A 23,011-nucleotide genomic window follows, 5' to 3' on the forward strand; every position below is an offset into this window, starting at 1 on the left:
AGGGTTTCCTGGCGGAGAAGCCCCGGGAGACCGGGAAACAAGAGGAGAACATCCTGTGTCTTCAACTGTCTCCAGCCAAGTGCACTGGCTCTGGAGCCGTCGTTAGAATGTGGGTGCCTGGTAACCAGGTTCCATTTCGGTTGGGGTCTGTTAAGGATGTGATGTCACTTCCTGGGGTCCACTTCCTGGAACCCCCTCCTCAGACAACACCTCCACACACAGCCCTCTGGGTTGCTGCCTGCTCACGCCCTTCTCCACGCGAACCCGCACCTTGCACAGTTAGAGCAGCCCCGCCGTCTCTATAGCTGCCGGGGAGGGTCTGCATGCAGCTTTGAGGAGACGCCCTGGCTTCCAGAATCCACTCCTCATCCTTACCTGTTCTCCATCCTGGGGAAGTCCTGGTGTGTGTCCAGGCCAGTGTGTCTCCCTAGCTGCACAGTGGGAATGATTCTAGAAAGTACTTCTAGGGATGTCCTCAGGTGCAAGTGGAATAAGGCCTAAAAAACTGGAGAGTCATGTCACCTGTAGGTGTTGCCTGCGACCCAACTTATCTTCCTCTGACTTCCTCCTCCGTGTCTGTTCCTCTTATGATGGGACGCGATAATTCTTATTCAATGTCATTGTACACGGGTGTCAATGTGAGTGTCTTTGTGTGTGTGTGTGTGTGTGTATGGGTGTGTAAACCAGTGCTCACACTCTGTGTCGCCAGTAGGAAACAGTCCCCACACAGGAGAAATGGGCAATAGCATCCTGAGGTCTGAGGGTTTCGGTTCTCTAAGGCAAACCGAGTGAGAAAGCCTGAGGCCCTTGCTGGAAGGTTAGAGCTCATGAGTCAAGGTCACGCAGGTAGCAGGGCTGGAACTGGGATTAGAGACAGCCTGTGTCCACTGTGCACACTCAGTAGCACAGTCCTGGGAGCAGGAAAACTGTCCACTTGTCTGATTACACAGTCTGGCAGGCTGAACTTCTCCAGCTGGATATGCAGTGACCCAGGGACAGATGGGCAGATGGTGGCTCACATCAGTAGAGTGACGTGACCATCTCATAGGCTGCTTCCACGCATTCAGGGAGCTTCCGTCCAGGTAGGAGGAAGGCCAGCGAGTAAACTGAATGACAAGGAAGGATGTGATCAGGAAGTAATAATTGTTCTGATGGACTACAATGGGGACGTGAGAGAGAGCAAGGCCACGGGCAGCATGGCATGGAGGAAATGGCAGTAGGGGCCTCATGACCCGGGGGCCCAAGATTCTCAACTCGGCATCAGAGATAGCAAGGTGAGGGCGAGAGGGGGTGCCCACCCACAGGGAGCTGGCCTCTACCTCTAGCTCCGTGTGGCGGTCTGGCCTAGCTGCTTACCAAGGTCACTTCCTCCTGTTCGTGGGCACAGATGCAGCTGGACTCCATTTCCCGGCCTCCCTCGCAGTCGGGCATGCTCAGCTGTTGAGGTCTGACGGTGGCATGTGAACTTCAGCACAGCCCATGAAAATCTCCCACACGTTCTCCTTCACGTCCTTGAGACCTGAGAAGCCATATGTCGAAATGATAGATTCAGTGGATAAAATGAACCTGGATCCCTGAACTCTGGCTAGGAGAAGAGCTACCCACCAAGGAAGATAAACCCCTTTTGGACGTTACGCAAGTGAAGAAAAGCCCGGGATTGTATTAAGCCACTGAGATATTGGGGGTTCCATGTTCAGGCAGCTCACACGAGACTGATTCACGGAAGTCACTGTGTCATTGTCACGGCTGCTCATTTGGCCCGTTCTCAGCCTTATCATATTACCACTTACCTTTGTACTTTCAGGGCACTTTTCCTTCCTATAGGTCCCACTCCCTCAACTGGGATGGCAACAGGGCAGTCAGAGTTTTGCCCTTGTAAGGTGAGTGCTCTCTCTGGTCTCTGCTCCTTAGAGTGGATTCTGCCTTCACTGCTGTAGCATGTCAATGGATGCTCTTAGGGCCCTTGAAGCCATTTGTACTTTTCGGTGCTTTCTCTTTCAGCTCGCTTAGACGACTTGCTTTCTAGACTAGCACGAATACAGTCCTTATCTCAGTCCTTCCCCGAATTGTGATCATGTCTGAACTAGCGGGGCCCGGCTGAGTAGGACAGAACTGCCCAGACGCTGCTGTAGCTGCTTATTTCCATGTGCGACTGTACGCTTTTTCAGGAGAAGGAGTATTTCTTGGGCACCAGGCACAGTATCAGGCACACAGGAGGCGTTCAACGAATGCTCGCTGAAGGAACGAGTAGGGTCACTCCATGTGCTCAAACACACCGGGATGCTATGGAAAGAATCCGCAGCTTTTTCTTTCCCCCTCCCCTTTTTGGTATTTTATTTAAAAAGGTTGATTTATATAGACAGGTATTTGGGCAATTAATTAATCTTTCTTTATCATTTGGTCAATTTTCCGTGGAGAGCACAATGTTTCAGTGATACATGAACATACATATATTCTTTGGAAAATGTCTTTGGCTGTGAGCTACCACAAGATCTCGTATGCATTTCCCTGTGCTATACAGTATAATCTTGTTCATCTATTCTGCATCTGCCTGTCAGTATCTGCACATTTCCAACTCCCAGGTTGTCCCGTCCCACGCCCCTCCCCCTTGGCAGCCACAAGTTTGTTTTCTATTTCTATGAGTGTGTCTGTTTTGTATTTATGCTGTTTTCTGTTTTTCCTTTTTTTTTTTTTTTTTTCCATCCGAACCATCTTTAAAGCGACAGCCTAGGGAAGCCTGCTCCCAAGATGTCGAAGGCGTGGCCTGGGCCGCGCGCGGAATTGGGGCGGGGCGGGGAGGGGCGGTATGAGCTGTGCCTGGAGGGCCAGAACAGGAGGGGAGAAATCTGCAGTGGAGGGGCAGGGGAAGGGGTGGGCCAGGAGCGGGGAGCCCGGTTGGGGCGGTCTAGGCTGGGCTGGGTGAGCCAGGGCGGCGGGCGGAGGCGGCAGCTGCGCAGGAAGCCTGGGGCTGGGTTCGTTCTCGGCCATGCCAGGTGAGCCTGGGCTTGGGGCAGGGGGCGATCTCGGCTGCAGCCGGACAGCTGGTGTGGGGGGCGGCCTTGGCCGCGCGGGGAGAGCCGGGACGCGGGGAGAGCCGGGGCCGGGGTCGTTCTCGGCCGCGCCGGGAGAGCCTGGGCATGGGGCGGGGGGGCGAGCACGGCTGCGGCGGGACAGCTGGGGCGGGGGTCGTTCTCGGCCGCGACGGGAAAGCCGCTGCATGCGGCGGGGGGCGATCTCGGCTGCAGCGGGACAGCTGGTGTTGGGGGCGGCCTTGGTCGCGCGGGGAGAGCCGCGGCGCAGGGACAGCTGGGGTGGGGGGCGTCCTCGGCCGCGCGGGGAGAGCCAAGGCAGGGAGCGGCCTCGGCCGGGCGTGGAGAGCCAGTGCGGGAGTCGTTCTCGGGCGCGCATGGAAAGCCGGGGCTGGGGCGGGGGGCGATCTCGGCTGCGGCTGTACAGTGTAGTACGGAGGTGGCCTCTGCCGCGCGGGCAGACCCTGGCCGCGTGGAGAGCAGGGGCGCGGGCGGCCTCCGCCGCGCCGGGGGAGCTGGGGCATGGGGCGGGGGCCGATCTCGGCTGCGGCGTGAGAGATGTGGTGGGAGGCGGCCTTGGCCGCGCGTGGAGAGCCCGGGCGCGGGGAGAGCCGGGGTCGGGGTCGTTCTCGGCCTCGCCGGGAGAGCCTGGGCATGGGGCGGGGGGCGATCACGCCTGCAGCGGGACAGCTGGGGCGGGGGTCGGTCTCGGCCGCGCCGGGAAAGCCATTGTGTGGGACGGGGCGATCTCGTCTGCGGCTGTACACTCTGGTCCGGGGGTGTCCTCTGCCGCGCAGGAATAGCCGGGGCGCGGGGAGAGCCGTGGAGCGGGGAGAGCCGGGCGGGGGTCGGTCTCGGCCGTGCCTGGCGAGCCGAGGCATGGGGCGGGGGGCGATCTCGGCTGCAGCGGGACAGCTGGGGTGTGGGGCGGCCTTGGCCGCGCGGGGAGAGCCGGGGCATGGGGCGTTGGGCGATTTCGGCTGGGGCGGGACAGCTGGGGTGGGGTGCGTCCTCGGCCGCGCGGGCAGAGCCGAAGCAGGGGGCGGCCTCGGCCGCGCCTGGAAAGCCGGGGATTGCGGCAGGGGGCGATCTCTGCTGCGGCTGGCAGTGTAGTCCGGAGGTGGCCGCTGACTCGCGGGCAGAGCCTGGGCGCGTGGAGAGCCGCGGCCGGGGACGGCCTCTGCCGCGCCAGGAAAGCCGGGGCTTGGGGCGGGGGTGATCTCGGCTGCGGCTGTACAGTGTGGTCCGGAGGTGGCCTCTGCCGCGCGGGGCGACTCGGGGCGCGGGGAGAGCCGTGGCGCGGGGAGAGCCGGGCGGGGGATCGTTCTCCGCCACGTCGGGAGAGCCGGACATGGGGCGGGGGGCGATCACGGCTGCGGCGGGACAGCTGGGCCGGGGGTCGTTCTTGGCCGCGCCGGGAAAGCCGGGGCTTGGGGCGTGGGGCGATCTCGGCTGCGGCGGGACAGCTGGTGTGGGGGCGGACTTGGCCGCGCGGGGAGAGCCGGGGCGCGGGGAGAGCTGGGGTGGGGGGCGTCCTCGGCCGCGCGGGGAGAGCCGGTGCGGGAGTCGTTCTCGGCCGCGCCTGGAAAGCCGGTGTTGGTGCGTGGGGCGATCTAGGCTGCGGCTGTACAGTCTGGTCCGGAGGTGGCCTCTGCCGCGCGGCGAGAGCCGGGGCGCGGGGAGAGCCGGGCCGGGGGTCGTTCTCGGCCGCGCCGGGAAAGCCGGGGCATGGGGCGATGGGCGATTATGGCTGCGGCGGGACAGCTGGGGTGGGGGGCGGCCTTGTCGGCGCGGGGAGAGCCGGGGCGCCTGGAGAGCCGGGGCGGGGGTCAGTCTCCGCTGCGCAGATCATGGCGGGTTGGGCCTGCGGGCGGGATCCTGTGGGCAGAGCTGAGCTGCCTGCCGAGACTGTTGAGAGGCGCGGGACTCCCGGATGCTTGGCCTGAGGTGGCGGCTGGGGGCTCGGTGCCTGCCTGGAGGCCGCAGGGAGAAGGCGGGCCTGGGGCTGGGGCTGGGGCTGGGGCTGGGGCTGGCGTCCCTCCAGCTCCGAGAAGGGACCCGCGCCCGCGCACTACCAGCTAGTCTTCACCTGCAATGTATGTGGGACTGGGTCCTCCAAGCATATCTCCAAGCTTGCCTATCACCAGGGTGTGGTCATTGTGACCTGTCCTGCCTGCCAGACCCACCACACCATCCCCGACAGCCTGGGGTGCTTCTCGGACCTGGATGGGAAGAGGAATATTAAAGAAATCCTGGCAGCCAGAAGGGAGAAGGTATGACAAGTGGCTGGCAAGGGGGTCCAGGAGCTTGTTTTAGAGGCTGCGGGGTCCCCCAATCCACCAGTGCCGTGGCAGGTGCTGAGGACCAGGATCCCACCCAACCTGGCAAGAAGGAGGCCAGCTGACTCAACTTCTGCCTTCAAGAAGGATACTCTGGCCCTGGGCCACTCTGGACGTGCCTATTTTTTTGTTGTTGTTTTTGTTATCAGTAGCTATCAGTTGCAGATGTGGGGCGTGGGGGTCTCCTGCTCTCCCTGGTTCTGGAGTCAAAACGACTCCCGAGAACCCTCTGTGGGCTGCAGCTGGGGCCTTCTGCAGCTACAGGCCATGTCCCAGTGGGAAGGGGCTGGACGTGGAGTCTGAGTCCTTCCTGGCTGCGGCTGTGTGGCCTTGGGCAGGTCACTGTGCCCCTGTGAGCCTCTGTCGTCCTGTCTCCAGATGAGAATGCGCAGAGCGCCACCTTGTCAGGAGGACAGGCAGAAAGACAAGACTCAGGACAGACATGGGGTGGCTCAGTCCTGCCCCAAATGTCAAGGCGCCCATCTTGCTGGCTCTCAGGGATTCCAGGAAAGGACGGCCAGTTAGCCAGTGTACTTCCTGGGTGCAGGATCAGCACCCCCACACCCCTCTGCAGATCTTGTCCCTCTGGCCAGACACAAGGAGCCCCCACAGATCCTTCTGTGGCACCTGCTGTCCCCTGGACAGCACTGGTGGACAAGTGCCAACCTCAGCCCTGACTTTTGGCCACTGGCCAAGCGGTCAGGAAACCAGGCCACTCGCCGTCTCCACTGACAGGCCAGGCAGCCGTGGTGACAAAGGGAGTGGGTGCGAGGGGTGCTGTCTGACGGTTGGTGGGCCGCGTGCCGCGTGCCCTGCATTTGTCTCCCAGCCTTGTTTGACTGTTTCTCAGGAAGTTCCTGTGTTTATGAGAGCGTGTTTATTTCCAGAAGCCTTCTGGGCAGTGTGAGCGTCAGCATTAAACAGCAGCCACCATCTTACAGGATCCCGGCAGGATGCGCGCTCCCAGTTGCCGACCCCGACGGCCCTGGCCTCAGCATGGTTCTCCAGGCACTGGCAGTCTGTGCTCTGACTCGGTTACCCCCGTCCTTCCCGTGGCGAACAAGCCTGCATTATTCCAGCCCAGAGCCCCCCGTTCCATTTGTGAAGTCCAACCTGGAGGCTGAGCCAGCAGCCCCACCACGGCCTGCTCTCCCACAGAGGCCCCAGGCGACCCACTGGCCTTGAAATGCCTGAGCTGCAGGGCTGGGTAGTGGTGTGGCTGCCTAGCTGAGCCCAGACGCTTAGGACCAGAATTTGGGGAGGTCCTGGGAGCTGGCTGGACTCTGAGAGTGCAGGGCTGGGCCTTGGAGGGCCACTGAGGCCAATCCCGCCCTCCACGGATGTGGAAACGGAGGCCTGTGGTTTGGACATGTATGCTAGCCGTTTTTTATTGTCTGTTTTCTGACACTTTGACACCTGGGTCCCACTGAGCCTGGAGGGGCTGCCCCTCCCAGGGCTAGTCAGTTCCTAGAGACAGTAGAAGATGCCAGTGAGCACAGCCAGGGCGGGGACAGACAAGTAGGGACAGCCCCTCCACCCAGAGATGCTTGAGTCCTCCCACCTGCTAGTCCTGCCTCCCTGTTGATCCCCATGGAAACCACAGGAGAGGCTCTTGCCCACTTTTCCCCTCCCCTGCCTCCTGACCCGCGAGGGCCCTGCTGATGCCCCTCCAAGGGCAGTGCCCCATCTGCACGGATGCTTCTCAGACCAGCCAGGGCCCGGCGGTCCAAGTGAGCCTACTTTGTGCGAGGCCAGGCTGCCACTGACTTCAAGACTTCAGAATGACATCTCAGATGCGAAGGGACACATCACAGGAATGTCCATCTAGTTTTCCTTCTAAGCCATGACTCAGGAGTAAAAGCAAAATATCATTGTGTTCAGATCCAAGAGACTCAGAGAGTTTGCCGCTGTCAGGCTGTCACTGAGAGTGAGAACGGGTGGATTGAAAAAAGAAGTGAATGAATCCCAGAAGGATCGAGTGGAGAGTGAGACACGGGGTGGCGGGGGGGAATGGGTGAGTGCAGGTCTGTCTGACAGTCATGACTGTGTAAATCAAGCATCAGGGGTTACTAAGAACAATTATCATGACTAATGAGAAGGCAAAACCCTCTGTGGTTCAGTGTTGTGTCCTGGCCATCACCGGCCACCCTACCAGGGCTCAGGAAGCCTGAGCTGAGGTAGAAAGGGCAGAAAACAATCTATAAACTAGTCATTCGTACCCATCTGTGTAAGAAGAACTGCACACCATGAGCAAGTGGGATTGATTCCTGGAATGCAGGATGGCTTCACCTTAGAAAAGTGCATGACTGTACTCCATTCCATTAACAGTGTGAGGAGAAAACACAGGACCATCTCAACGAATGCCGAGAAAGAAATGGGTGAGTTCACCACCATCTTCTGAATTTCCTGGAAACATGAGAAATTTCAAGGGTCATATTCACACAAGGTTATTTTTTTTTCAATTACCCTAGCCCAACTGGATAATAACAATTTTTAGAAGTATCACAGCATTATATACTGCGTTATAGCACAATATCACTTCACTCCGTTCCTCATGTAATGCGTCAGGTCTTTTAGAGCCTCATCAGAGAAATGGCTAAATTTAGTAGGGATGCTCATTGCAAGAAAAACATGCTTCTTTTATGCCATCGATTTAACATGGATTGTTCAAGAGAACCCCCCCCCGCATTATGACAGTCATGCAGAGCGGTATTTCTCCATGTGGTGACTGATTCATAAATTCAGTCCCATCGTGAAACTTCAGGTCCGTAGGATCTAATATTCTGACTTTGGATCCCTGAGGGAGTCAGAGGTGTCCCCTGAGACCTAGAGTGCAGAGCCACACAGTAGGAGAGTCAAGGGGGCCAAAATGAGAACAGAAGTGAGAGCAGATGCTGCGATGTGATGTGGGAGAGCCCTGGGATCATGTGGGTCCTGGCTGAGGGGCTCTGTGGGAAGGTCTTCAGGAGTAAAGGGCCTGGCAGGGGAGGAAGGTGCCTAGGTTTGATGACTTCCTGTCAGGAAAGCTCCAGGAGAGTCCCCATTTCAAATACATTCCCCTAACCTGTCCTATCTTCCCTCCCAACTCTATTCACTCAGCAATACACGTCCATCTTCTTGGCCAAGTGCTGGGCTAGAGACCTGTAATATGCTCAAGTCCAAGGTGTAGACTGCTCCCAGGTTGCTGAGCGTTCCTTATAATGCAATCCAGGGAAAGCCGTTGTAGGTAGAGGAGCAGGTAATTGGAATCAAAACCTGTCCCTCTCCCACAGTTCTTATCATCACTGTTCTTTCTTCTGACACTTTAGGATACACGGGATTGTAGCAAAGCGCCCCAGGCGAAAGCAGACTCAGTGCTCTGGGGATAGAAGTCGATGAGGACCCACCTTGGCTGTGCTGAGCAGGAGACCTACCCCGGTGAGTGACTCCCACTGAGACCTACTGCCCCGCATCAATGATGAACACAACATTAGCACCTAAAATCCAATGTTTACATTAAGTCTCATTCTTGGTGAACCGTTATTCATCCCTTCTTCTTTCCTAGCCCCTGGAACCACTGATCTTTCTACTGTTTCCATGGTTTTGTCTTTTTTGGAATGTCATATAGTTGGAATCATACAGTAGGTAGCCTTTTCTGGTTGACCTCTTTTACTTAGTAACTTGCATTTGTTTCCTCCTTACGATGTGAAAACTGTCTTTACATGGTTTGATATATCATTTAGTACAGAATAATATTCCATTGTCTGGATGTACCACCATTTATTTATCCATTAACCTACTGAAGGACATCTTTGTTGTGTCCAACTTTTGGCAATTATGAATAAACGCATCTGTGCAACTTTTGATGTGGATGTAAGTTTTCATCTCCTTTGGGTAAATACCAAGGATTTTGTCGTAAGAATATGTTTAATTTTGTAAGAAATCTTCAAACCCTCTACCATTTTGCATTCCCACCAGCAATGAATGAGAATTCTTACTTCCCTGAATCCTCACCAGCATTTGGTATTGTCAGTGTTTGGGAATTTGATCATTCTAATTGGTGTGTAGTGGTATCTCATTTCTGTTTTAATTTGTATTTCCCTGATGACAGATTATGTTTTACATTTTTCATATGCTTATTTGCCAGCTGTGTATCTTATATGGTGGGACCTCTGTTCAGTTTTTTGCACATTTTTTGGATTGGGTTGTTCATTTCCTTAACGGTGACTTTTAAGATTTCTTTGTATGTTTTGGATAACAGTCCTTTGTCAGATTTGTGTCATTTGCAAATATTTTCTCCTAGTCTTTGGCTTGTTTTATTCTGTTGACATTGTCTTTTGCAGTGTAGAAGTTTTAAGTTTAATGAAATCCAGCTTATCAATTTTTTTCTCATGAATCTTGCCTTTGGTGTCGTATATAAAAAGTTATTGCCATGCCCAAGTTCATCTATGTTTTGTATGTTATCTTCTACAAGTTTTATAGTTCTGTATTTTATATTTAGGTCTACGATCCATTTTTAGTCAGTTTTTGTGAAAAGCGTAAGGTCAGTATCTAGATAAATTTTTGGCATGATGATAGCCAGGTGTTCCAGCACTCTTTGTTGAAAAGACTACTTTTCTCCATTGTATTGCTTTTCCTCATTGTCATGGATAAGTTTACTATATTTATGTAGGTCTTTTTCTGGACTCGCTAATCTGTTTCATTGAACTAATTGTATATTTGTTGCCAATACTATAGTCTCTTAAAGTTTTATAGGAGATCTTGAAGTTAAGTTGTTCAGTTCTTGTACTTTTTCTTCCCCTTCATTATTGAGTTGGGACTCTGAGTCTTTATTATCTCCATATAAACTTTTAGATCAGCTTGTGGATATCTAGGAAATAACCTGTTGGGGTTTTGACGGGGATTGTGCTGAATCTATAGGGCAACTTAGGAAGAACCAGTATCTTGAAAATATTGAGTCTTCCTGCCCATGAACGTGAAATAATTTATTTATTTAGTTCTTTTTTATTTCATTCATCAGACTTTTATACTTTTCCTCATGTAGGTCTTGTGTATATTTTGTTAGATTTATACCTAAGTATTTCATTTTGGGGAGGATGCTAATGTAAACGTGTTTTTAGTTTCAAATTACACTTGTTTATGACTGGAAATAGGAAAGTGATGGCTTTTTTAAATATTTGCCATGTATATTACATCCTTTCTATAATCACTTATTTGCATTAAGGTTTTTTAATTCTTTTGGATTTTCTACGTATATGATTATGTTACCTATGAGCAAAAACAGTTTTAATTTTTTCCTTCATGATTCACATGCCTTTTGTTTTTGCTTCTTGTTGAATTGGTAAAATTCCCAATAGGATGCTGAGAGCAGTGGTGAGAGGGTATATCCTTGCCTTGTTCTTGATCTTAGTGGGAAAGCTTCAAATTTTGCACCATTAAGTATGTTAGCTGGAAGGTTTATGTAGACTACTTTGCTGAGAGATATTATCAGGAATTGGTATTGGATTTTGTCAAGTGCTCTTTTTGTGTATATTGATATGATCATGTGATTTTTCTTATTTAGCCTGTCATTGTGATGAATCACATTAACTGATTTTCAAATTCTAAACCCAGCCTGGTATAACAAGGGTAAATCCCACTTGGTTATGGTGTGTAATTCTTCTTATATATTATTGGATTTGACTTGCTAATATTTTGTTGAGCATTTTGCTTCTATGTTCCTGAGAGATATTGGTCTTTTGTTTTCTTGTAATGCCTTTGTCAGTTTTAGTATTAAGGTAATGCTGGATTCAAAGAATGAGTTAGAATATCTTTTCTGTGTCTGTTTTTTGCAAGAGGTTGCAGAAACTGGTAAAAATTTTCCTTAAATGTTTGGTGGAATTCACCAGTGAACCCATGTGGGTCTGGTACTTTCTGTTTCAGAAAGTTATTAATTATTGTTTCAATTTCTTTTAAAAGTCTATTCAAATTATCTGCTTCTTTTTGTCTGAGTTTTAGCAGATTGTGTCTTTCAAGGAATGGGTCCATCTCATCTACGTTATCAAATGTATGGGAATAGAGTTTTTCATATTATCCTTTATTATCCTTTTAATATCCATGGGATCAATGGTGATCCTCCCTGTTCCATTTCTGGTATTAGTAATGTATGTGTTTTATTTTCTTAGCCTAGTTAGAGGCTTATCTATTTTGTTGATCTTTTCAAAGAATAAGGTTTTAATTTTATTTATTTTCTCTATTGATCTCCTATTTTAAATTTCATTAATGACTGCTTAAATTTTATTATTTCTTTTCTTCCACCTAATTTGGATTTAATAGGCTCTTCTTTTTTTCATTTCTAAGTTAGAAGCTTAGATAATTGAGTTTAGATCTTTCTTTTCTCCCTATGTCCATTCAATGCTGTAGATTTCCATCTAAGCACTACTTTTGCTGCATGCCACTCATTTTGATAAGTTGCTTTTTGTGTCCATTTAGTTCAGAATATTTTTTAAAATTTATGTTGAGCTTTCTTCTTTGACTCATGTTATTTAGAAATGTAATGTTTAATATCCAGATCTTCTGAGATTTTCTGGCTATCTGTCTGTCATTGCTTTATTGTTTAATTGCACTGCACTCTGAGAACAGACATTATGTGATTTCTGTTCTTTTAAATTTGTTAAAGTGTTTTATGGCCCAGAAAGTGATCTATCTTGGTGAATGTTCCATGCAAGGTTGAGAAGAGTGTGTATTTTGCTGTTGTTGGATGAAGTCCATAGATGTCACATACTCAGTTTGTTAATGGTGCTGTTGAGTTCAACTATGTCCTTGCTGATTTTCTGCCTGCTGAATCTGTCATTTCTAATTAGAGGGGTATTAGAGTCTCCATCTGTAACGGTGGATCCATCTATTGCAGTTTCTCCTTGCAGTTCTGCCCATTTTTGCTTCATGTAATGTGTGCGTACATGTACTTCCTTTGTTAGGCACATCCACAATAAGAATTGCTATGGCTACTTGGAGTATTGACTGCTTTATAATTATGCAATGCCCCTCTTTATCTCTAAAAATTTTCTTTGCTCTGAAGTTGACCCTGTCAGAAATTAATATTAGTATTCCCATTTCTTTTGATTAATGTTAGCATGGTATATTGTACTTTATACTTCTATTTTTAACCTATATATGTCTTTACATTTAACGTGGGTTTCTTGCAGGTAAAATATATAGTTGGGTCTCATTGTTTTATTCACTCTGACAATCTCTGTCTTTTGATTAGTGCTTAGACCATTAAAATTTAAAGGATTACTGATGTAGTTCAATTAGTATCTGCTGTATATGTAATGTTTTCTATTCACCACCCTGTTCTTTGTTCCTGTTTTTGTCTTAATCATTTTGTCTCCTTTGTGTAGGTTTAATTGAGAATTATATGATTCCACTCTTTTCCCTTGTTAGCATGTCAAGTATACTTTTTTTTCCAAACTATTTTTTAGTGGTTGCCCTAGAGTTGGCAATATACATTTACAACTAATCTGAATCCCCTTCAAATAACACTCTAGCACTGCAAGGGTAGTACAAGTACTTTATAATAACAAAGTATTCTTAATACCTCACTCCTGTGTCTTGTATCATTCATCTTATATATATGTAAGCATTTTTATTATGCATGCGACATGTAATCAAATATGTTACTATTATTTAGTGAACAAGCTCTACTCTTTTAGCTCAATTAACAATAAGAAAAATAAAGGTTTTTATTTTACCTTGACTTACTCATTCTCTAATGCTCTTCTTTTTTCCTATAGGTCTGAGCTTCTCACCTATATAATTTTTTTTCTTGTTGAAAAACTTCTTCTAACATTTCTTTCAAGGTAGATCTACTGGCAACAAATTTCCTCTATTTTTGTTTCTGACTATATTTCTCCCTTTTTTATAGGATAATTTTTCAGAGTGTTGAATTCTAGGTTGGTGGGTTTATCTCTCAGTACTTTAAATATTTCACTCTACTCTTCTTGCATGGTTTCTGAGGAGTAGTCAGATATATTTTTTATCCTTTCTTCTTATAAGTAAGGTGTTTTTTTCTCTTTTTTCAATTTTTTTTTTATGTTTGATTTTCTGCAGTTTAAATATAATGCCTATGTATGGACTTTGGGGGGGGTGTTGTTTGTCCTGCTTAGTGTTCATTGAGCTTCCTGGATCTGTGGGTTAGTGTCTGACATTCATTTGGGAGAATAATTCTCAGTCACTATTGCTTTAAACATTTCTTTTTTTTCTTTCTCTTTCTTCTTCTGATATTCCTATTACAGATGTATTACATGTTATGTAGTTGTCCCACAGTTCGTGAATATTTAGGCTTTTTTCCCCTGTGCTTTTCAGTTGGGAGGTTTCTATTGTCATATCCTGAAGCTCAGTGATTCTTTTCCCAGCCATATTTAGCCTACTAATGAGCCCATCAAATGCATTCTTCATTTCTGTTACATTGTTTTTGATCTCTGCACTTCTTTTTGATGCTTTATTAGAGTGTCCATCTCTCTGTGCTTGTAGCTTTCTACTTTTTTCAATTAGACCCCTTAGGATATTAACCATAGTTTATATGCATTCCTGGCCTGATAATTCCTGGCCTATCTGACTCCAGTTCTGATACTTGTTCAGTCTCTTTAAACTGTTTCTTACCTTTTTTGTATGCCTTGTGATTGTTTTGTTTGAAAGCCAAGCATGATGTACTAGGAAAAAGGAACTGTGGGAAATAGGCCATTAGTTACGTAGTAGTAAGGTGTTGGAGGAGGTGAGTATTCTGTAGTCCTATGATTAAGTCTTACCTGTGCCCCTGGAACCTCACCAGTTCTTCTCAGAACTTCCCCGCCTCTTAAGTGGAGCAGGGTGGTAGAAGGGGTTGGAGTTGGACATTTCCCTTCTCCAGGTAGGTTAGGCTCTGGTAAAACAGTTTCTCCTGAGGTTAGGCCTTGGTAAGAAAAATAGAATGCTCTGGTATTTCTCAAAATGGTTTCCTTTCTCCTCCTCCTGCTGGAAGCAGATGGGAATTTTCACTCATTTTTACTGTGAGAACCTGTTAGAGCTCCTGGAGCTACAAACTCATCAAAGTGTGGGTCCCTCTCCCCTGATGACCGAGTCCCTTTGGAGTTTTCATCTCTCAGGCTGGTCCACATTGAGTCTCTAGAAACTTGCCAATTACACTACCCCAGCATTGATTCCTAAGGAAGTTTCTGCTTGGTTGTTTCTACTCAGGTAAGTTGTGATTTTTGTACCCCCCTTTATGTCTCCAATTTTGGAGGGAGAGTAGCAGTTTGGCCTATGACTTACTTCTCTGAAAGATCTAAGAAGATTTGTTGATTTTTCAATTTGCTCAACTTTTTAGTTATTGTTAGGTTTGAGTGGTGACTTCTGAGTTCTTTACATATTGGATCTGAAAGTAGAAGTCTAATTCATTTTGAATAAACACAAGCCAAACAAACAAAACTTTGCAAATTGGAAGGAGTCAAATGTAAACTCAATGTGACAAAAGAAGCCCTAATTCTAACAACCCACTTTAAGAAGAAAAACACAGAAACAAGAAAGGAAAAGTCAATGCTGTTCACCTAAGCACCACTGCTTATCCTAACCCCTGACTTTTTCTCGTATCAGATTTTCTCGCCTCCTTTTTTTTCATTTTTTAAAATAAATTATTTTGGCCACAAACTTTCCACTTTTATCTACTTGTTTTCTCTATGTAAAGCTGGAGTTTTGAGTTTTGTCTCAGTCTACATCCACTTGCGTCTGACTCATACTTTTTTCATTTATTTCTCAGCCTTTTCACTTTGGTCTTCCTCTTTATAAGAAAAAAAAAGCTAAAGCTCAAAACAAGTACATTTCCTTCCAGTTACTGGGGACCTTCCAGGTTTGGGAAATTACAGTGTATTAGAGTGAAAGGCTAGTAAAACCCCCAGTGTAAATATTTTAGTAGTTTGCTAAAGAAAGAACCTCAAATACTATGTGGAAAACAATTTAGAATGAGGTTTATAAAGCTCAATAGAAAAACCTGTTTGACTGTTAAAGCAGGTGCAGATAATCACAATTTGCTATTAAAAGATACAGTGAGAGAAACATAAATTCAAGACAGAGGCATGGGGCATGAGAACTCCAGATCAATAGGTTGTGAATTATTAGCTGTTCCCTATCTGTAAAACCAGAGACCAGAGTCACTTTCTGTCAGTGGACAGGAAACTGGGGAATCAGTATCTATGTATTTCTCAGATAAGGGAGACTTCTTGGCAGAAGTTTAGGGTTTATCTTTATTTCACTGTGGTGGGAACATTCATTTGCTTTTTAACAACTCAGTTTTTCTAACTATAAAATGATACAGTGCATTGGGAAAGGTGGTCAGAAACTTTTAAGTGAATATGCTAAAGCTGGCCTTTACTTTCATGTAGTAAAATGAATTCATGCAGCAATAATGCTAAATGGTTACTTGGATCAAAAGTTGACCCAGTTTACATCTTCCATTCATCAAAGTATGAGATTTGTACAAAAAGTACAGATTGACTCTCAAATAGTGCTCCCTTATAGAGGTTTGGTTCTACTGTTAGGATAACTGATTTTTTTCCAAAAAACATATATGCCAGTTACTGAAATGTGCACAGACTCACCCAACAACTTAAATGAATCTCCAAAGATATTTTCTCCTGAAGCCATTGTGAATATTGAAAATTAAGCCTGAACAATTTTGGTGTATAAGCAACTCTTTAGCTATGTTCTTCCTCCTTCACCTTTGACACTTATGGAGTAATAGAAGGAAACGTCTTTAACAGCAATGACAGATGTACAGATAAAGGGAACTAAGACCGAATTATATTTTGATTGACAAGTGTTGGCACAGATGCTAAAAATAAATAGCAGAAATCTATCTTGCAATTAACTCCTATGACATTAAAATTGTAATTTACAAAAATGTATAATATAAAGAAATAGGCTTTCTCTGTTTTAGTAAAATAAATCAATACAGGGAGTAGAATGGTGGTAACCAATGGCCAGGGGCTGGAAGGAATGGGGAGATGTTAGTCAAAGGATACAAATTTTCAGTCACAAAATGAATAAGTTCAGGGGAATCTAATGTCAGCATGGTGGTTATAGTTAATGAATATTGTGTTACATACTTGAAAGTTGCTAAGAGAGTAAATTTTATGTGTTCTCACCTACAAAAGAGAAATGGCAATTATGTGATATGATTGAGGTGTTAGCTAATGCTACTGTGGTTAATCATCAACACATTGTACACCTTAAATTTACATAGTGCTCTTTGTCAATTATATCTCAATAAAGCTGGAAATTAAATTGGATTAAGTGTTCAAAAAAGAGTCTTTGGCCACACTTGATTGTTCAACCATTGTTTTTGTCAGAGCTCAATAAGCTTCTAAAAACAAGACAATTTTCAAAACAACCATCTTTCTTCTCCCTGCCTCTTCACTGGCAGCCAATACCAGGGGTTAAACAAAAGTTGTGTAAACAAATGTGTGATCATAGACAATGCTCTTGTGGGGAAGAAATCTTTATTTTTATTCCTTCCTATCTCCCATTTATGTCACATGCTCCAGTGTCCTGTGAAGGCAAAGCAGGAACTCAAGTGTCCTTGAACAGACTTAGCTCCCTTCCTACTTGAGAGCCCACACCAGGCGTTTGCCCTTGAACCTGGCAATGTTGCCTGGCTCTTCTGTGGCCAGGGAGCCACAAAGTAAAATTAAACATTGCAATTAAAGATTGAATGATGATATTTTTACATTTTTTCTGGTCAATTAGCATCTAAAAAACTTCTTGGAAATTTGAAATATATACAAAAGTAGACATAAAATAAACTGCATATCCCTGTCACTGAGCTTCAGTAGGTACCAACTCATGGCCAATTTTATTTCACCAATACTGCCTTGCACTTCCCTCCTACATTATTTTCAGCAAATTCTAACTATCATATAACTTTAACTGTATGTATCTCTAAAAGGTATGGACTTTCTCTGTCATCTTTTTTTTTTTAAACATATCCACCATGCCACTACAACAACTAAAAAATAAAAGTCCTTAGTATCTTCAACTATCCACTCAATGTACAAATATCATTGTTTCATTTTTTTCTTCAAATACAAGTAGTCTTCACTTTGCACTGTAGTGTAGGTCTGTAAAGTGACCATGCAAAAATAATTTACATAATTAATGGTAAAATTGTAATTGATCTATGATATTTGCAAATATTAAACTATTAAACATTAAAAACACTCCTACTTTGGTTATAAATAGATAAGAAAATGAAAAAATCTAGTAAAACTAGTATGTATTTAGTACATAGTAATACATTTAAAACATTAGGAACATCAAGTGTTAAAGTGTTTTAATTTTTTATAAAATACCTATCAAGAATAGTTTGAGAGTGCTTGCTTAACTTCGGGTCCTGTAACTTACAATATGAAGGCACCATCTCTTGTATGTCTTGAAAAGTTGTCATACTTCTTTCTAACTTTGGATCCGCTTCCAACATTTTATTCTTAGTGCCTCCAATATTGTGAAATGTATCCAAGAGTTTGTTTAACATAAAGATTTTTGCTGATGTCACTTCCTCTCGGAGTCTTTGTGTCTTTGTCTCTTTGCCACAACCGCTTTCCCCATTTGTGTTGCTAAGTTTGCCTTCACTGATTTCCTCTGGCTGCAGATCTAGAGTCTCTTAAATGGCTGCAGGGTCAACATCCCCACGGTCAGCTGTTCCTTTTGTAACTCCATATAGATTCTGTGTGAATTTCACTTCCAGTGATATCACTTTTTGTCTCTTTGCTGAATTTTCATCTTTGTTGGTCAATTTCTTCCTTCAGTTTTCTGTTTTTGTAAAGTGGCATGCAGGTTTATCATTGAGAGACCAAGAGGCTACACAGCCACACACTCCACACACTTTACTGTTTTTGTGTGTCCTGAATAATAGTTGCACAGTGACCAACCACCAACAGACTTTGAAAGAAGTGACATGATTAGACCCCGAACACGTTGGAAAATCTGTGTATACAGAGGACCGACTGTGATCATTATACTGAGCCATTTTATATAAGGGACTTGAATATCCTTTACTAGGTGTCCCTGGGGGGTCTGGAACTGATCCCGCATGGATAGTGAGGGATGACTGTATACTGATTTGTGGGCTGAAGACCTAGTGGTGACATCTGCATTTTATGCAATTACTCATAGTTAATATACTGTGGTAACTGAGATTTGAACCACGTTGCTGGAGGACTGGTGTTATTTAACTAAACTGGCAACAGAAATCTGTTCATTTGTGAACAGTATAAAACAAGGACTGCCCACGGATTGTTTAAATCAAGATCAAATTAAGGTTCACATATTGTGAATGGTTCATAGATCTCTAAGTCCCTTATAGAGTTTTCCTCCCTTTTCTTTTCTTTTCCTTTTTCTTATTTTCCCATGCAGTTTACTGGTTGAAGAAACTGGGTTGTTTATGCTTTGCAGTTTCTAACAGTCTGGATTTTGACATTTTCATCTCCATAGAGTTGTTTAACAAATTTCTGTCTCCCATAATTCCTATTAACTGGCATTAGATCCCAAGGCTTCTAGTTGGCTCCTGAGTTCTTCTAAATACCCCAATATGTTTTGATAATTTCTTTGAATTTTGGAATAAGATATCCTCTGTTTACTTGTAAGTATTCTAAGCTTACTTGCAGAGATGGAAATTACCACTTCTCTAAGGACCCCTCATTCCTTTCAGTGGGAATTGGTACGTGCAGAACAAACTGGTCACTAGAATTGCTCCTTGCTATTGCATTGGTCACTGGATTGGTCTTTTCAGTGAATTGAAAAAAGAGACAGATATAGATAAGCTGTATAGTGGATTTTAACCAACGAATGCATCTTATGCCTATTTTTATGTCTATACTGCTATTTCTATATCTACTATAGAGAAAATATGTCAAAAGGTCACACTATTACTTCCAATCCAAATTCGAGACTACAGGGCTTTTACTTGCCTTTGTCTGTCTTCTATCTGCATATTCTTTTCCCCCTGCCAAGAAGCCCAGCTCTCAAAAACAGTAACAGTGATAAAAATTAGGATAGTGTGTAATTATTCACTTGCTCACCACTTCAAAATAATAGTACAACACTACACCCATACTATAGTCATTGAAAAAATTTAATTTCATTTTCCTTCTTTTCCTTCATCTTTAGGGTATATTCTACCAGAGAGATGCAGGCAAATTACTGTGCTTTAAAGTCAATTGGAGTAATGCCTCTCTGTGTGATTATGCTGCCTGCTGGAGACCATTTAGGTAACTTTGCTTTTATTTTACTTCCTCTTAGCTCTCTTTTTCCCTGGTCCTCTCTGGTGAATTCACTGGCCTAATGGTTTAGCTTGTTCTTGTGGCACTACCAGCCTGCTCTTTTTATCTTTTTATTCTTCTTTCTTTTTTCCTTTTCTTTTATTTTTCCTTTTTTTTCTTTTCCTTTTTTTTTCTTTTTCTTTTTTAAATTGAAGTATAGTCAGTTACAAAGTGTCAATTTCTGGTGCACAGCATAATGTCCTATTCATGCATATCTACGCATATATTCATTTTCATATTCTTTTTCATTATAGGTTACTACGAGATATTGAATATACTGTGTATAAAATAGCTACCAGCCTGCTCTCAATTGCTTCCCACCTGAATCTCCATGGTCTCTGAGAGCATCTTCAGGCTTGCCCCACACTCTGTTCCAGATGAAGTCACTTCATTTGGGGAGAGTTCTCTGTTCCTATGATGTGTCTCCACCTGGGTAAAATCTCTGTGCCATTGCTCCAGCGTTGGGGACAAATACAGTTTCCTACTTCTCTTAAAGGAAATCCCAGCTTTATAGCAAGGTATTGAGTAGGGGTGGTACACTCTGGCCTTCCAGGTTTGCCTCTCCTGGTGTAAAACTTCCACCCTGTGAATGAGCTAACATGAGGGTGATCAGAGGCCAAATGTTCTTGGCTGCCACACCTGAGATGAGCCTCTGCCCTGCAATCGAGACTGAGATGAGGGCTGAGAGAGGCCCTGAGAGCTCCACTGCACTCATTTGGCATTTAGCCTCTGTGACACCAAACTGCAAGCTGGGGGAATAAGAAATGCCATTGGCCTGCACCCCCAAGGAGGTACTGTAGTCCTAGACTGTGAACTGGGGGGAAAGGGACCCCCCCTCCCCACCTTCTTGGCCGTAACATCCCAGAGTAGAGCTTCCATTGTAACAAGCTAGGGAAGGAAAATGGGGGCAGGTTATGGCTGAATTGCTATAGGCTTTTGCTGTTTCTACTAAGACTTACTATATTTTCTTGAATAAATGTTTCTCCACTTGCTGTATGCCATTGGGACAATTTCCAGAGACTTTAAATGGTTGTTTCATAATTTGTGCAGTAATGGTTGTTCCACTGGGAATCAGGTGCACAGAGCTCCTCACCTCCCTGTCCTGAAAGTTGCCCTCCAGCTTATTTCTGATTCCTATGGGTTTCAGTTGTTCTGCTCTCTCACCTCCCGGGTGACTCTTCTTTTTTTTCCCCTCCACTGAGTATGTGCCAGGTGCTTTTTATATATAGTTCCCATTTTGTTTCTCATATATCCCTGTGAAGGAGGTTCTGGGAGTTATGATGCTCAGGGGTTACATATCTTTCCAGAAATTACATCTTATTCCTAGATTTTAAGCCGTTAGAAAGTTTAAACTCATTTCTTTTTTTTTTTAAATTAAATTAAATTAAAGTATAGTTGTTTTACAATGTTGTGTTAGTTTCTGGTATACAGCAGAGTGATTCAGTTATACATATACATATTCTTCATCATTATAGGTTATTACAAGTTATTGAATATAGTTCCCTGTGCTATACAGTGGGTCCTTGTTGTTTGTCTATTTTACATATAGTAGTTTGTATCTGCTAATCCCAAATTCTTAATTTATTCCTCTCCCTCTTTCCCTTTTGGTAACTGTAAGTTTGTTTTCTGTGTCTGTGAATCCATTTCTGTTTTGTAAATAAGTTCATTTGTATCATTTTTAGATTCCACATATAAGTGATATCATATGATATTTGTCTTTGACTCACTTCACTTAGTATGATAATTTCTAGGTCCATCTGTGTTACTGCAAATGGCACTACTTTCATTCTTTTTTATGGCTAAATAGTGGTCCATTGTGTGTGCGTGTGTGTGTGTGTGTGTGTGTGTGTGTGTATGCCCAGTCATCTGTCTATGGACACTTAGGTTGCTTTCATATCTTGGCTATTATAAATAGTGCTGCTATGGACATTGGGGTGCATGTATTATTTTGAATTAATTTCCTCCAGATATATGCTCAGGAGTGGGATTTCTGGATCACATAGTAACTCTTTTTGTTTTTTTTTTAAAGAACCTCCATACTGTTTTTCATAGTGTCTGCACCAAATGACATTCCCACCTTTTCTCCATACCCTCTCCCTTTTCTCCACACCCTCTCCAGCATTTATCATTTGTGGACTTTTGAATGATGGCCTTTCTGACTGATGTGAGGTGATACCTCACGGTAGTTTTGATTTTCATTTTTCTGATAACTAGTGATATGGAGCATCTTTTCATGCGCTTGTTGACCATCTGTATGTCTTCTTTGGAGAAATGTCAATTTAGGTCTTCTGCCCAATTTTTGATTGGGCTGTTTATTTTTTGCTATTGAGTTCTCTGAGCTGTTCATATATTTTGGGAATTAGGCCCTTTAGACTCATTTTTAATCAGAGGGAAGTCACCTGACAGTTTACCACACAAAGAAAGAACCACTTTCTAGTTATGTGTTCCTCTCTAGAGAGGCTACCAAGCCCCGCTCTGCCCTCCCACTGAGTCTCAAATAGCAGAAAATCTCTTCAGAAAAATAGGATGCTCACAACAAGAGAAAGCTCATATTTTCAGCACTACCCGGATTCAGACTTGCGGCTCTGTTGTTGATTTTAAGTCTTTGTTAATGCTGAAGTGATTCGGTCTAACATAACCCAAAGCCTGTAAAGGTGTACTAACAAAGGGCTTGGATTGACCTGTATCAGTTGTTTCTCAGTCTGTTTAGTGGGATGTCATAAGTTACTGCAGGACTTCTCATGGCTTTTCATACACAGAGGTACATTTTTGACTCTCTAAGTGTGAAATATTATATGCACTATTTCCCAGCTTGTTTGGCCATGCAACCCAGTTTCCTTGTGCCACTTACACTCTGTGTTTTGGGAGAGGTTGGACTAAAACATTTATTCATTAAGGAAAGGACAGGGGAAATCCTTACAAATGACTGGAAAATATTTGCATAAGAACTGTGTTTCTATCTGCCATCCTTTAGGGTCTGGTGTGGAAGATAGTACCTAGTTTTTGTCTCTTAAAGGGGGAGCTCATTTGATAAACTGTTCAGAAGCTGCAGGGGTCTGTGAGGGCATAGCCAGCTTCCTGTTGAAGCCTAATCTGCATTCCCAACTGGAGAACTCTGGGATAATCCCATAGGTTACCTGTTGATCCTTGGAAGAAATACAGAAAAAGACTTTGGGGCAGGTGGTTAACTTGGCTGTAGCAAGAGCACACTGTTGTATCCTCCAGTGCCAAGCATGGTGCCGGCACTTGTGCATGATACGAATCTAATAAATACTTGTATAAATACTTGAAATCAATAGTAAATCAGCGCACAATTCAGAATCAAGCTCCCCCTCCT

General features: G+C 44.9%; 1 long non-coding RNA gene across 1 annotated transcript in view; it reads left to right on the plus strand.

Moving 5' to 3' along the window:
* Positions 1–5,042: 5,042 nt before the first annotated feature.
* Positions 5,043–23,011, plus strand: part of LOC140699157 (uncharacterized) — a 53,249-nt gene continuing 35,280 nt past the window's right edge. Inside the window, exons 1-4 of the long non-coding RNA XR_012077157.1 lie at positions 5,043–5,302; positions 7,697–7,746; positions 8,677–8,785; positions 19,523–19,623. This is a non-coding gene — a long non-coding RNA (uncharacterized lncRNA). The remainder of the gene's footprint in view (positions 5,303–7,696; positions 7,747–8,676; positions 8,786–19,522; positions 19,624–23,011) is intronic.

This window comes from Vicugna pacos, chromosome 11 (assembly GCF_048564905.1).
Source record: "Vicugna pacos chromosome 11, VicPac4, whole genome shotgun sequence".
In the NCBI taxonomy this organism is placed as follows: Eukaryota; Metazoa; Chordata; class Mammalia; order Artiodactyla; family Camelidae; genus Vicugna; species Vicugna pacos.